Below are 17,621 nucleotides of genomic sequence, written 5' to 3' on the forward strand. Positions count from 1 at the left end.
AGTCAGGCTCTGATACCAACGCTGTCGGGACTCCGATCCTAAGCCATAGGAATCTAGCCTGTAACACATCACATCTCTTTGCAGTCTCACGCACGGTTATCCCCATGGCTGCAGCCTTACCTTACCTGGGACCATTTGCACCTTTTGACTCGCGTATGCAATTGTGTCACTAGCAATCCAATGTCAAAGAACCCGGATCGACATGTCTAGTGATAAACTAAAGTGGCAGTTCCATACAAGGACATGCATACATGACCCAGCAAAGTAGGTGTCGGTCATCAACGAATGTAGACGAGTCGTAGCAAGCTACAAGGACTCCATTACATACGTGTGACATTTCCCAAAGGGACAGACACAACAGCTAAGAAGGACACATGCCGGTCAACCAATGTGTCCGGAGCAGTACCGAACTACCATGGCTCGAAGGAATCACAAAGGGGCATTTCCCCGTAAGGAGTGCTACTAAGGCATACGACTAGGTATTCGAACCCCATACATATCAAGTACAACACACGTACGCATGGAATACCGATATGTATAGATATATCGATGGCATCACAACATAACCATAAACATACAAACTTTATTTAGAAGGCTCGGAAGAGCCTCACACATAATATTACACAGATAGGGGCCTCACGACCCATCATCATAATTCATACACACAAGTCTTACAAGCCAGCGGAAGAGTAAAACTGTCTGAGTACACACAGATGGAAAGACAAAGGCACATGGCCTGACTATCTACTGACCCATCCTAGGGCTAGATTGTAGCTGGGATACCAGCTACTCGTCGTCGTCGATGTCTAGGTAGAACCCTCCATTAGGGTCATCAACAACCTCTGCAACAATGTATTAAGAAAACGTGAGTACGAAAGTACTCAGCAAGACTTTAGGAAATCTATCTACTCATGCAATGTATCAACAAGGAGTTGTGGGGTTTCATGCGGAAAGCCAGCATTTGACTCTTGGCTAGACAACTTGCATTTTTTTAAATAGTTTTGACAACTTTGATTTATCGCACACGAGTCCACTAACACCACATCAATACTCCATCGTGGAATCATTCCGTCACCCTACGGAAATGCCATCCACGACACTCACACTTATCTTGACAATTTTATGAGTAGCCAATATAGTTGTCTATGAAAAACATATGTTTCCAAGTAGTCCATACCCGCGGATGCGGCTATTCGAATAGATCATAACCCTGCAGGAGGTACTTCTTCACACACGCTCTCGCCACTTATCGCCATGTGCATGTCATGCACCTCGACAACCTTCAAGCGGAAGCCCAGCGAGGGAGTCGGCCACGACCGTTAACCACGCTAATCCTTAGTCCAGGTCTATCGCCTATCTGAGGGTAACCCGCATGAAAGTCCGGCCGAGGTTTCCACCACGGCCCAAAATGATGTGCGCAGGGTTCCCAAGCCCACCATCCGGGTGCCACTTGGTACACCGTGCCACTGCCTACCGCAACATAGCCCACCTCTAAGGTCAGCGCTACGCACGGCCTCCAGCATGACTATAAACACCAGAAACTACTTGCAACTCCTGGACCGAGTACTAAGCGGTTAATAAGTCGAGCGGGGTCATATTTCAGGGCCCAACATGTGGTAGTATCTTGTCTTGGATTACATACACATAACTCAGTTCCTAAGGACTTTTCCAATGAAACAACCGCCATGTACTCCTACATAGCCTTTCACTGGTACCTTTACCAAATCAGGTTCAACACACGACCTTTACCAACTGAACACATTCTCACAGCCCTGTTCATCACCCAGATGATAGACCATACACAACTCTAAGCATAGCATGCATAGCAGGATAAGGCACATCATGGCTCAAGCATCTACCAGGTATGCTAGGTTGAAAAATTTAGTTATTTACTGTGACAAGGACAGGTCATGCAAAGGAAGTGGGGTCAACTAACATGGTAAAAGCATTGAAAGCATTTGACCTAATGCAATAAATAAGAGCAGGAGCGAGAACATGGGATTTAGCGGGATGATCAAAATGGTTGCTTGCCTTGTTGCTCAGCAGAGGGGTGATATCCGTCAGTCGGATAATCAGACGTATCCGGAGGGGCGGAGCCTACCGGAATAACAACAATCAATCAATATCAAACATATGCAACAAAATGATGCATGAAATGCAATGTAGCATGGTTTGAAATGACTAGTAGAACCCTTTGGGGTGATCTTAATTTGAAATAATAATTCAAATATCATTTGAATTCTAATTTATCAAATTCTTTTAATTAATTTGACCTGATTCTGTTTCATAACTTTGTTTTTCATGCATGCAAATATCACCATTGGATTCCTTAGATTTTTCTGATCCATTTACATATATTATTTATCAAATTTGGAGTTATATTCAAATTTCTATGAATTTCCAAAGTTTTGAACTTATTCTGGAATTATTTTTAAACAGAAAAGCTTTTATTGCATCAGCATGACATCAGCAGGTCCAACTGGCCGTTGAAAGTCAAACCTGACCACTGGGACCCACTAGTGAGTGACTGTGGCCAGTTTTAATATAGATTTAACTTAATTAGTTAATTAACAGAGAAGGACCCACCTGTCACTTTCTGTTTAAGTAAATTAAATAAATTATTTTTATTTTTACTAAACTTAATTAGCCAAGGGCTGGCCCCACCTATCATAGGCTCAGGGGGGGTCAGTTCCACCGGCGGCGAGGTCGATCTCGCCGGCGGTGAGCCTCCGGCGACCATCAGAATGGCGGAGGGGCTCGAAAATGCATCTCCGACGACCAAATGCACGTCGGAGGGCACCAAACGAACCAGCGCACAGTCGCAGTTCCATTTCTGCAAACACCCGATGCTAAGATGGCCGGAGATGACGCCGGCCACGAGCTTGGCGGCGGCCGAAGCTCGGGCTATGTCGGGATCAACGAAACCGAATGCAAAATGAGTTGGGCTTAGCTCCTAGAGCACCTACGCGTCGCACTGAAGCCATTGGTGGCCTCAAATGGACCAGCCGTCCACCGGAGGGCTACCGGCGACGAGGTCCCGTGGTGGATCTCGTCGGGTTCCGGTGGAATCGTGGTCTAGAGGAAGGGATCGAGGGGGAAAACTTAGGGGAAAGAACCCTGAGCTCACGGGGAGTGCAGAGGTGTCGAGAGTGGGCACGGGGATGGCTGCTACTGCAACAAAAGACCTTCCAACGGCGCCAGAAACACGTGCTGATGGGAGAATATTCTTGTCTTGATTCTCCTCAGCAACGGCCCGAGGAATCCTTCTGCTACGGCTACGCCTTAAGGGACTTCCTAGGAAAATATGCAAAGGATTTCCCCCTTGGCCTTGGAGCCTTGCGTTGGTGTTCCCTCGAAGTGGAAAGGGTGATGTAGCACAGCGGTGGTAAGTATTTCCCTCAGTTTTGAGAACCAAGGTATCGATCCAGTGAAGGAGTATCACAAGTGCGTGCACAAACACAAAAACTTGCTCCCAACACTATGAAGGGGTTGTCAATCCCTTATAGATTGTTTTCCAAGTGAGAACTGAAAGCAAGAAAGTAACAAAGCAAAGTAAAAGCAAAGGTGGAAACGATAGGTGTGAATAGACACGGGGGCCGTAGTGTTCACTAGTGGCTTCTCTCATGAAAGCAAGTAGACGGTGGTTGAACAAATTATTGTCGAGCAATTGATAGAACCGCGCAAAGTCGTGACGTCATCTATGGCAATGATTATATCTATACGCATCATGTCCAAAACAAGTAGACCGATACTTTCTGCATCTACTACTATTACTCCACACGTCGACCGCTATCCAGCATGCATCTAGTGTATTAAGTCCAAAAGAACAGAGAAACGCTTTAAGCAAGATGACATGATGTAGATGGACTATCTCATATCGACGACAAAGCCCACCTTGTTACCATTGATGGCAACTACACGATGTGTGCCTTGCTGCCCCTACTGTCACTGGGAAAGGTCACCACACGGTAAGAACCCAAAACCAAGTACTTCTCCCATTACAAATCCACAAGATCCAAGACTCGGAGAGACTTACAAGGATATCAAATCATGCATATAAGAGTTCAACAAAGACTCAAATATATATCATAGATAATCTGATCACAAATCCACAATTTATCGGATCTCGACAAACACACCGCCAAAGAAGATTACATCGGATAGATCTCCATGAAGATCATGGAGAACTTTGTATTGAAGATCCAAGAGAGAGAAGAAGCCATCTAGCTACTAACTACGGACCCGTCGGTCTGAAGTGAACTACTCACGAGTCATTGGAGGGGCGATGATGATGATGAAGAAGCCCTCCAACTCCAAAGTCCCCTCCGGCAGGGCACCAGGAAGGGTCTCCAGATGAGATCTCGCGGAAACGGAAGCTTGCGGCGGCGGATAATTGTTTTCATGGATTCCCTGATTTTTTTCTGTATTTTAGGGAATATATAGGCGAAGGAGCAGAGCAGGGGGGGGGCGCCAGGGAGGCCACAAGCCTGCTAGCCGCCGCCCCTGGTGTCGGCTAGGGGGCTTGTGGGCCCCATGTAGCTCTCTTGGCTTGGCCCTCAAGCCCCCTGATCTTCTTCCATTCGGGAAAAATTTATTTCGGGGATTTTATTCCGTTTGGACTCTGTTCCAAAATCAGATCTGAAAAGAGCCAAAAACATAGAAAAAACAGGAACTGGCACTTGGCACTGAATTAATAAGTTAGTCCCGAAAAAGATATAAAAGATACATAAAGTATCCAAAGATGACAAGATAACAACATGAAACCATCAAAAATTATAGATACGTTTGAGACGTATCAATGGCCTGAGGAGGGAGAACAACGACGGCGAAGCTCCGGTGACCCGAGGAGGAAGACGATGGCGTCATGGTGTTTCAGAGCTCCTCGGCGTCGAGCGACTAGCTGGAGAGCTTCACGGGATCACGGCGAAGCTGTTGTGTGGCTCAGGTGAGAGGGAGAGGGGCAGGATCGACGGCGAGCTCGAGCTCAAGCTTGCGGTCCTGGCGGCCGAGAGAGAGAGAGAAGAGAGCAGGGCGAATGGGGAGGGGATGAGCTCAGGGAGGCCTCGGGGAGCTTATCCCCGTTCGCGCCAGCGCAACGCGGTGCCTAGGCATATGCACAGGTGCGTGGCCGCGCCGGATCGAGCAGCGGCCACCTCCTGCTGCTCGCTGGCAAGGAGGAAGACGACAGGCGCTAGGTGGGCTGGGCTTAAGGTGAGCGTCAGGTAAGCTTTTTTGCATTTCTTTTCTTTTCTGTTTCTGTTTTATTGTTTCTGATATTGTTTCATTTATTTTTGGCTCCAAACTATTCCTAAAAATAGTTTGAAAAATACCAGAGTGTTAGTTGGAATATTTCCAACCACTCATAAAGTTTTCAACATTTTTGGAAACTTTGAATTATTTGAAATCAAATATATAATTGATTTCAGTAGCTTTTAGCTTAAATTTAAAATACCAAAATTAGTTTGAAAATAAGTTTTATCTCTGATATTTTGTTTTCAACATTTATCAGAAAAGATGAACTTTTCTAATGGCCATTTTTGGATTCATTGATTTTGACAATAGTTGGATTTCTTTTGAATAAGAAGTGGCTAGGGTTTTGCTTTGAATTTCACTACTTCCTTTGTGTTCATTACCAATTCTTGAATGCAAAGAAATAAGACATGAGCACAAGTTGTTAAACCCTAAGAGGGAATCCAGGGATGTGACATTATAACAACAAGTAAACCTTATAAAATACGTCATCACATCATTTTCATCATATAACTTTCATCATAAGAACTTCTCATAAGTCAGTAACGATTCATCACAACATCATAGTATGAAGCATAAATTCTATTGAAAACTATCAAACTATGTTTTGAGTCAACTTTGCAACACAATTCATCACATTTTTAGGAGGGTCACATATCGGAGCTTTTAAGAAAGTCTACATACTCAACCATCATTTAGTCTTCTACGATTGCTAATACTCACCGCATACATATGAGCAAAATGTTTTAACCGGACACATCGGAGATAGGGGCTTAAAGTGTCGCCTCCCAACGTATTCACCTCAAGGGTGATGTCAACAATAATAACACATGACCACCCACATTCAACTGGATATATATGCGTAGACCGTTCCCCCACCACATGATGCTTGCAAAAGAGAAAATAAAAAGGAGTAGAGAAGAATACTTTAACTCTTGCATAAAAGTAAATACATAAAAGTAAAAGATAGGCCCTTCGCAGAGGGAAGCAGAGGTTGTCATGCACTTTTTGGTTGTATGACAAATCCCTTAGTGGAAAGGAGCATTACGTTATATTGCCCCTTATGATAGCAACCTTTATTATGTGGTTTACCACTTTTATTATCGCCATCACATTTTCATACAACACTTAATTTCCCTTACACTACATGTTTTAACACGTTTAGAAGCAATTTTTATTGCCTTGTGCACCGATGACAACATACTTGAAGGATCTTACTCAATGCATAGGTAGGTATGGTGGACACTTAAAACATGGATTTGGGTTTAAGGTTTTGGATGAACAAGTAGTATCTCTACTTAGTGCAAACTTTTTGCTAGCAAAGATGCTGGGAAAGCACCACATGTTAGAGGATCTATAATAATATAAATTCTATGTGAATGTGAACAAACATAAATCATTACGTTGTCTTCCTTGTCCAACGTCAACATTTTTGGCATACTATAATTAATGAGGGATCACAATCATAAAAGATGTCAAGGATAGTGTATTTGCATGAAATCTTCTCTTCCCTTATTAATTATTTCATGTGTTGCATCAACGACAATTGATGTGTTTGTCAACCTTAAACAAAATTTTCCGTATGTGGTGTCACTACTTACTATAAGGTTACCGTAGGATGTTTTTCATTATTTTCCTTTATTTTAATTGCAACCAAAAAGTAAAGAAGCAAAGACTCAAACTAAACTTTATTATATAACCCTCACCCGATTACATATATAGATAGATCACGAAAATAGAACTCAAAAAGATGGATCGAACTAAACTTTTATGTGACTAAATCATAAAATAACTAAAGATTGAACTAAGACGGATAAAGATAATAAGAGTGATGGTGATACGGTATCGGGGCACCTCCCCCAAGCTTGGCACAAGCCAAGAGGAGTGCCCATACCCGTATACTCAAGTCTCCTTCTTTGGTGAGGAAGATGAAGGAAGTCGTGGGGAGGTAGCGCCACGATGTAGCCTCAAGAGGTTTTACAATTGTCGAATAATGCTCCAGAGGCCGATGATGTTCTCCCTTGTTCTCATTGGTGGCTTCTACTGGTTCCTCCTTCTTCAGTTACATCTTCATTAGCCAAGCATCCTCTTCTACACGGTTGGAGGAGGGGGAAGACATGATGCCCGACTTGATAGTTCTAACACAAAAACAACACGAAACAAGAACACAAGATTTCTCCATGGTATATAAGGCAAATCAGCCGGGAGTTTCTATAAAGAATTTTTATACAGGGAAATACTTGTCCTAAAATAAAACGGAGCCAGGAAGGTGCCCTAGGGGCCCACTACCCACCAGGGCACACAAGGTGGGCTTGGCGCTCCCTCGTGCCTAGTGGGCACCTGGGTTGCCTTCCCGTGTGTTCATCAATTTCCTAATTTTTGTAATATTCCAACACTAAAAGAAAATAGTTTTGCTGATTTTTCGGAGTCCGTTTACTTACCGTATCACATACCTCTTCCTTCTACGGGTTCTTGAGTGTTCTAGAAGGTCTCCTTTATGTATTCCTCTGGTGTCATGGTCTTAATAATATTATTTTCAACATTAATAGGTGTACCTGAAATATAGTGCTTTATTCTTTGTCCATTGACTACCTTCGGATTAGTGCCTTCAGGATTATTGATCTTAATGGCTCCACACCGATAAATTTCTTTGATTATATATGACCCTTCCCATTTGGAGAGAAGTTTTCTGCAAAAAATCTAAGACAAGAATCGTGTAATAGAACATATCTACCAACTTTGAATTCTCGTTTTTTGATTCTTTTGTCATGCCATCTTTTAACTTTTTCTTTGAATAGTTTGGCGTTTTCATAAGCCTAGGTTCTCCATTCATCTAATGAGGTAATATGAGATAACCTCTTTTCACGAGCAAGTTTGAAATCATAGTTGAGCTTTTTAATTATTAAATAGGCTTTATGTCCTAACTCAAAAGGTAAATGATATGATTTTCCATAAACCATTTTATAAGGAGACATACCAATAGGATTTTTATAAGCTGTTCTGTAGGCCCACAATGCATCATCTAATTTCTTAGACCAATTCTTTCGGGACATATTTATAGTCTTTTGCAATATTAATTTTATTTCTCTACTAGTTAATTCTACTTGACCACTTGATTGGGGATGATAGGGAGATGCAATTCTCTAGTTAACATCATATCTAGCAAGCAACTTATGAAAAGCACCTTGAATAAAATGTGAATCACCATCAGTCATTAAATATCTAGGGACTCCGAAACGTGGGAAAATAACTTTATTAAGAATTTTTAATAGAGGTGTTATGATTAACACTACTGGTTGGAATAACTTCTACCCACTTAGTGACATAATCAATATCAACCAAAATATGTGTATACCCAATAGAGGAAGGAAAAGGTCCCATATAATCAAGTCCCCAAACATCAAATGGTTCAATAACAAGTGAATAATTCATAGGAATTTCTTGACATCTACTAATATTACCAATTCTTTGACCTTCATCACAAGATAGGAACTTACGAACATCTTTGAAAAGAGTAGGCCAATAAAATCTAGGTTATAATACCTTATGTGCATTTCTATCTCCCGTGTGGTGTCCTTCATAAGCCTCAGAGTGACACTTCTGAACGATTTGTTCCTGTTCATGCTCAGGTATACAACGTCTAATAATACCATCTACTCCCTCTTTATAAAGATGTGGGTGATGACTGCTAGAACTATGTCGGTATTTCCCCAAAGAGGAAGGGATGATGCAGTATAGCGATGGTAGGTATTTCCCTCATTGATGAGACCAAGGTTATCGAACTAGTAGGAGAACCTCCTCATACCACGTAAACAACACATGCACACAAATAACAAATACTCGCAACCCGACGTGTTAAAGGGGTTGTCAATCCCTCCCCGGCAACGACGCCAGAAATTGGCACGTTGGCGGGACACTATCTTGAGTTGATCTTCCCCGACAATGGCGTCAGAAAATCCTTTCGGGTACAGTGCCTCAAGATAGGAAAATAACGTGAATTAAAAGTGGTCGATAGGATAAATAGATCGCGGAACAAATAAATTGCAGCCAGGTATTTTTGTAATTTTGTTTTAATAGATCTGAAAATAAAAGCAATGGAAAATAGATCGCAAAGGCAAATACGATGAAAAGAGACCCGGGGGCCGTAGGTTTCACTAGTGGCTTCTCTCGACAAAAATTGGAAACAGTGGGAAAACAATTACTGTTGGGCAATTGATAGAACTTCAAATAATCATGACGATATCCAAGCAATGATCATTATATAGGCATCCCATCCAAGATTAGTAGACCGACTCCTGCCTGCATCTACTACTATTACTCCACACATCGACCGCAATCCAGCATGCATCTAGTGTATTAAGTTCATGGAAAAAGGAGTAATGCAATAAGAACGATGACATGCTGTAGACAAGATCTACTTATGTAGAAATATACCCCATCTTGTTATCTGTAATAGCAACGATACATACGTGTTGTTTCCCTTTCTGTCACTAGGATCAAGCACTGTAAGATCGAACCCATCACAAAGCACTTCTTCCCGTTGCAAGATAAATAGATCAAGTTAGACAAACAAAACCCAAATATAGGAGGAGATATAGGAGGCTATAATAAATCACGCATATAAGAGATCAAAGAAGACTCAAATAACTTTCATGCATAAAAACATAGATCTGATCATAAACTCAACGTTCATCGGATCCCAACAAACACACCGCAAAAAGAGTTACATCATATGGATCTCCAAGAGACCATTGTATTGATAATAAAGATAGAGAGAGAGAGGAAGCCATCTAGCTAGTAACTACGGACTCGTAGGTCTACAAACAACTACTCACGCATCATCGGAGAGGCACCAATGGACATGATGAACCCCTCCGTGCTGGTGTCTATATTGGATCTGGTGTTTCTGGACTCTGTAGCAGTTGGAATTGATTTTCGTCCCCCTTCTTAGGGTTTCTGGAATATTGGGGTATTTATAGAGAAAGAGGCGGTGCGGGAGGCCAACGAGGAGGGAACGACCCACGGGGCGCGCCTAGGCCCCCAGACGTGCCCTGGTGGGTTGTTCTCCCATTAGACCTCCCCTCAGGTGCATTCCTCGCCCACTGAATGTCTTCTAGCCCAAAAAAGATCCATAAAAAGTTTCGTTGCGTTTCGAATCCGTTTGGTATTGATTTCGTGCAATGTAAAAAAACATGCAGAAAATAACAACTAGCACTCGACACTATGTCAATAGGTTAGTACCAAAAATGATATAAAATGACTATAAAATGATTGTAAAACATCCAAGAATGATAATATAATAGCATGGAACAATCAAAAATTATATATACGTTGGAGACGTATCAACATCCCCAAGCCTAATTCCTGCTCGTCCTCGAGTAGGTAAATGATAAAAACAGAATTTTTGATGTGGAATGTTGCCTAACATGTTCATCACATTTCTTTTCTCTATAGCATGGCCATTTGGACTTTATATGGTTCAAAGCAATAGTCTAGTTTTGACATGAAGACTTTAATACTCAAGCATACCAACAAGAAACCATGTCTTTCCAAATATTAACACTAAAGTAAGTTATCCCTAGCCCATTATGCTCAATCAGTAATCCATTCATGAAACACACTCGAATATTAGCTACACCCAATGCTAAAATAAGATCATAGTGCCCCTTAGTTGGAGCTTTATGAGAGAAGATGGAGACTCAAATTCAAAATAAAAATTTCATAAGTAAAAGAAAGGCCCTTTGGGAGGCATACTTTTCCCACCAACGAAAACAACCTAGAGATCCCAACACTTTCCATGCTAGATACATCATAGGCGGCCCCCAAATAGAAAATAAAGTTTATTCCTTTTTCCACCATTACTTTCACTTTCCATGGCTTTTCCGTATCCACGGGTGCCCTCCATACCAACACTTGCCAAGGAATTTATTATTTGACAACAAAAAGTAAATTCATTTTTTTATTTTGTGACTCGGCATCCCGAATACCATTGTCGTACTCTCGTGCAATGACAAGTGAATAAACCGTCATTGTGAGAATAACACATCTAGCATGGAAAATATTGGCCACCCCTCATCGTCTCGCGAGCGGTAGAGCACACAAAAGAGAAATTTATTTTGAAAATTAGAGATGGCACATGCAAATTTGCTTAGAATGGCATAGAAATACTGCATATAGGTAGGCATAGTGGACTCATATGGCAAAACTAGTTTAAAGGGTTTTGGACGCACAAGTAGTGATCATACTTAGTGCAAAATGAAGGCTAGCAAAAAGATTGAGAAGCGACCAACCAAGAAACGAAAAATCTCGTACCCAAGCATTAAGCATAATTAACACCGACTAATGCACCACAAGTAGGATATACATTTCATTGCATAACTATTGACTTTCGTGCTTGCATAGGGAGTCACTAACCTTAACATCAATATTCTTACTAAAGCACAATTAGTCATCAACACGACTCACATATCATATCGTCATATCTCAAAACCATTACTAAGAATCAATTTTATTTTGTCCAATGACCTTCATGAAAGTTTTTATTATATCCTCCTTGGATATCTATCACTTTGGGACTATTTTCATATGTTGCTTTTGATAAGCTCAAACAAATTTAAGTGAAGAACATGAGCAAATTTTTTTTTCTCTCAAAATAATCTAAGTGAAGCAAGAGAGAATTTCTTAAAAAATACTAACTCCCAAATAAATCTAAGTGAAGCATGAGAGCATTTATTGAAAAATAACACAGCACACCGTGCTCGAAAAGATATAAGTGAAGTACTAGAGAAAATCCATGGCTCTAAAAATTTAAGTGAAGCATAGGAGCAATCATAGCATAATTTTTTGCTCTCTCAAAAAGGTGTGTCCAGCAAGGATTCAAGACATAAAACACAAGGCAAAACAAGCAAAGACTCATATCATACAAGACGCTCCAAGCAAAACTCATAATATGTGACGAATAAATATATAGTTTCAAGTAAAATACCGATGGTTGTTAGAGGAAAGAGGGGATGCCACTTGGGCACATCCCCAACCTTAGTTGCTTGCTACTTCTTGAATATTATCTTGGGGTGCCTCGGGCATCCCCAAGCTTAGCCTTTTGGTAATCCTTATTCCTTCATCCATCGTAAGATCACCCAAAACTTGAGAACTTCAATCACACAAAACTCAACAAAACCTTCGTGAGATCCGTTAGTATAAGAAAGCAAACCACTCCTATAAGTACTATTGAAAACCTATTCATATTTTATTTTTGCATTATATATACTGTACTCCAACTTTTCTATGGCAAAAACTCATCAAAGAAGACCATGGAATCATCAAAACAAGCACACAACGCAAAGAAAATAGAATCTATCAAAAACAGAATAGTCTGTAGATATATGACTACTTCGAATACTTCTATAACTCCAAAAATTCTGAAACATTAGGACGACGTGAATATTGTTTTTATTAATATTTTGCAAAAAGAATCAAGTAAAATCTCTCGTCTGTTAAAAATGACAAATAGTTTCGTGAGCGCAAAAGTTTCTGTTTTTCAGCAAGATCAAATCAACTTTCACCCAAATCATCCCAAAGGCCCTCCTGAGCACTAACACTAATTCAAACCAGAAAAACACATCTAACCAGAGGTATAATTGTGTATTTTTATTTGAAACGGAAAATAAAAATATTGGGTTGTCTCCCAACAAGAGCTTTTCTTTAAAAACTTTTAGCTAGGCATTGATAATTTTAATGATGCTCTCACGAAAGACAAGAGTTGAAGCACAAAGAGAGCTTCATATGGCATGTCAAAATCACATTTAAGTCTAACATACTGCCTATGAATAGGCATTTTGTAAGCAAACAAATTATCAAGGCAAGCAAAAACTAGCATATGCAAGGGAGAATAATAAAGGATTGACAATCTCAACATAACGAGAGGTAAATTAGTAATATGAAAATTTCTAGGACCATATTTTCCTCTCTCATAATAATTGCATGTAAGATCATACTCAAATTAAACAATATAGCTAGCATATAAAATTTTATCTTCATGATCTACCTGTATGCAAAGTTGACACTCTTACAAAATAGTTGGATTATCATCAAATAAAGTCATTACATCTCCAAACCCACTGCTATCAAAAAATTCATAATTTTGAACACTCTCCAAAATAGTGGCATCAATAATGCCTAAAGTTCACACTCTTCCAAACCCACTTTCAATATCATATTCATCAATAGTATTAAATAAATTATCAAGATCATAAGAAGCATTATCACCCCAATCATGACCATTGCAATAAGTAGCGGTCATCGCAAACTCATCAAATATAGTATCCCCAAGCTTGTGGGTTTGCATATCATTAGCACAACTGATATTAATAGAATTTATAACAATATCATTGCACTCATGCTTTTCATTCAAGGAAACATCGTGAATCACTTCATCACAATTTTCACATTCAAGAATCTCAAGCAAAACTTCATAGAGATAATCAAGTACACTCAACTCACTAGCAATTGGTTCATCATAATTGGATCTCTTGAAAAGATTAGCAAGTGGATGAGGATCCATATCAATAGATTTTTAGCAAGCAAATAGAAGGCACATGGCAACATAAGCAATGATAGCAAAGAAGAAAAAAAAGGCAAACGGAAAAGAGGGCGAATAAAACAGCAAAAATTTGTGAAGTGGGGGAGAGGAAAACGAGAGGCAAATGGAAAATAATGTAAATTGCAAGGAGATGAGATTTTTGATTAGGAACCTGGTTGATGTTGAAGATCCTCCCCGGAAACGGCGCCAGAATTTCCTTTTGTTGTGTGCTAGAACTACGTCGGTATTTCCCCAAAGAGGAAGGGATGATGTAGTATAGCGACGGTACGTATTTCCCTAAGTGATGAAACCAAGCTTATCGAACCAGTAGGAGAACCTCCTCACACCACATAAACAACACATGCACACAAATAATAAATACTCACAATCCGACGTGTTAAAGGGGTTGTCAATCCCTCCCCAGCAACGGCGCCAGAAATTGGCACGTTCGCGGGAGACTATCTTGACTTGATCTTCCCCGGCAATGGCGTCAGAAATTCCTTTCAGGTACGGCGCCTGAAGATAGGCAAATAACGTGAGGTAAAAGTGGTAGATAGGATAAATAGACTGCAGAACAAGTAAACTGCAGCAAGGTATTTTTGTATTTTTGGTTTAATAGATCTGAAAATAAAAGCGAAGGTAAATATATCGCAAAGGCAAATATGATTAAAAGAGACCCGGGGACCGTAGGTTTCACTAGTGGTTTCTCTCGAGAAAAATAGAAAACGATGGGAAAACAATTACTGGTGGGCAATTGATAGAACTTAGGCATCACGTGCAAGATTAGTAGACCGACTCCTACCTGCATCTACTACTATTACTCCACACATCGACCACTATCGAGCATGCATCTAGTGTATTAAGTTCATGGAAAAACGGAGTAATGCAATTAGAACGATGAAATGATGTAGACCAGATCTATTTATGTAGAAATAGACCCCATCTTATTATCCTTAATAGCAACAATACATACGTGTCGCTTCCCTTTCTGTCACTGGGATCAAGCACCGTAAGATTGAACCCATCACAAAGCACCTCTTCCCATTGCAAGATAAATGATCAAGTTGGCCAAAAAAACCCAAATATCGGCGAAGAAATACGAGGCCATAATCAAGCATGCATATAAGAGATCAAAGAAGACTCAAATAACTTTCATGGATAAAAACATAGATCTGATCATAAACTCAAAGTTCATCGGATCCCAAGAAACACACCGCAAAAATACTTAGATCATATGGATCTCGAAGAGTCCATTGTATTGATAATCAAGAGAGAGAGAGAGGAAGCCATCTAGCTAATAACTACGGACCCGTAGGTCGACAAAGAACTACTCACGCATCATCGGAGAGGCACCAATGGACATGATGAGCCCCTCCGTGATGGTGTCTAGATTGGATATGGTGTTTCTGGACTCTATGGCGGCTCGAATTGATTTTCGTCCTCCCTCCTAGGGTTTCTAGTATATTGGGGTATTTATAGAGCAAAGCGGCGGTGCGGGAAGCCAACGAGGAGGGCACAACCCACCGGGGCGCACCTGGGTCCCCACGCGCGCCCTGGTGGGTTGTGCTCCTATCGGAGCTCCCCTCAGGTGTGTTCCTGGCCCATTGGTTGTCTTCTGGCCCAAAAAAATCCATAATAAGTTTCACTGCGTTTGGACTCCGTTTGTTATTGATTTTGTGCCATGTAAAAACATGCAGAAAAGAGCAACTGGCACTGGGCACTATGTCAATAGGTTAGTACCAAAAAATGATATAAAATGACTATAAAATGATTGTATAACATCCAAGAATGATCATATAACAGCATGGAACAATCAAAAATTGTAGATACGTTGGAGACGTATCATCGTCCAGACGTTTGTCTTCATCCTCGGTAGGCCACACTTATTGGGCCTTGAAATAAGCCCGTCATATGTCCTCGTGGGTCATGCAGAAGAACTCCTTTATGACCTTGGGGTCATCGGGCTTGTAGACCCACATCGGATTGATCCGATGCTGGCACGGTAGGATGCGCCGATGAAGAGTGACTTCGATCACATCTGACAGTTGGATGTTTGTCTCCACCATTTGTTTGAGGCGTTTTTGCATCATCTTCACATCCCTAGGCGACCCCGAGTCAATGCCTTTCTTGACGCACGATATTAGGCTCACTATAGGGTCAAACTTCAAATCAGCGAGCGCTGCCCAGTTCTCCTCCCGTGGTTCGGTGATGTACAACCACTCCTTCTGCCAGCCCTTGATAGTGTCTATCAAGGTGCCCTCTGGCCATACTACTTTGCAAACCTTGCTTACCACCGCCCCGCCGCAATCGACGTGCTGGCTGCTCACCGATTTTGGCTTGACGTTGAACGTCTTGAGCCAGAGCATGAAATGCGGATGAACCCGCAAGAAAGCTTCACATACGATGATGAAGGAGGTAATGTGCATGATTGAATTTGGAGGGAGGTGATGTCTACTACGCAACCTTCTCCTTGTAGACGTTGTTGGGCCTCCAAGTGAAGAGGTTTGTAGGACAGTAGCAATTTTCCCTCAAGTGGGTGACCTAAGCTTTATCAATCCGTGGGAGGCGTAGGATGAAGATGGTCTCTCTCAAGCAACCCTCTAACCAAATAACAAAGAGTCTCTTGTCTCCCCAACACACCCAATACAATTGTAAATTGTATAGGTGCACTAGTTTGGCGAACAGATGGTGATACAAGTGCAATATGGATGGTAGATATAGGTTTTTGTAATCTGAAATTACAAAAACAACAAGGTAACTAGTAACAAAAGTGAGCAAGAACGGTATTGCAATGCGTGGAAACAAGGCCTAGGGTTCATACTTTCACTAGTGAAGTTCTCTCAACAATAATAACATAATTGGATCATATAACTAGCCCTCAACATGCAACAAAGATCCACTCCAAAGTCACTAATAGCATAGAACAAACGAAGAGATTATTGTCGGGTATGAAACCACCACAAAGTTATTCTTTCTGATCGATCTATTCAAGAGTCTGTAGTAAACTAACACGAAGCTATTCTTTTCGTTAGATCCATCATAGAGTTCGTACTAGAATAACACCTTAAGATACATATCAACCAAGACCCTAATGTCACCTAGATACTCCATTGTCACCTCAAGTATCCGTGGGCATGATTATACGATATGCATCACACAATCTCAGAATCATCTATTCAACCAACACATAGAACTTCAAAGAGTGCCCCAAAGTTTCTACCAGAGAGTCAAAACGTGTGCCAACCCCTGTGCATAGGTTCCCAATGTCACGAACCCGCAAGTTGATCACCAAAACATACATCAAGTACTCACATGAATCCACGTGTGCCAACCCATATGCATAGGTTCCCAATGCCACGAACCCTCAAGTTGATCACAGCACATAGACACGTGCAAGACATACATCAAGTGTTCTCAAAGACTCAATCCGATAAGATAACTCCAAAGGGGAAACTCAATTCATTACAAGAAGGGAGAGGGGGAAGAAAATCATAAGATCCAACTATAGTAGCAAAGCCCGTGGTACATCGAGATCAAAACATCTCAAGAACACGAGAGAGAGAGAGAGTTCAAACACATAGCTACTCGTACATACCCTCAGCCCCGTGGGTGAACTACTCCCTCCTCGTCATGGAGATCGCCGGGATGATAAAGATGGCCACCGGAGATGGATTCCCCCTCCGGCAGGGTGCCGGAACGGGCTCCAGATTGGTTTTTCGTGTCTACAGAGGCTTGCGGCGGAGGAACTCCCGATCTAGGTTTCTTTTTGGAGATTTCTGAATTTATAGGAATT

Source organism: Hordeum vulgare, chromosome 3H (genome assembly GCF_904849725.1).
Source record: "Hordeum vulgare subsp. vulgare chromosome 3H, MorexV3_pseudomolecules_assembly, whole genome shotgun sequence".
Lineage (NCBI taxonomy): Eukaryota > Viridiplantae > Streptophyta > Magnoliopsida > Poales > Poaceae > Hordeum > Hordeum vulgare.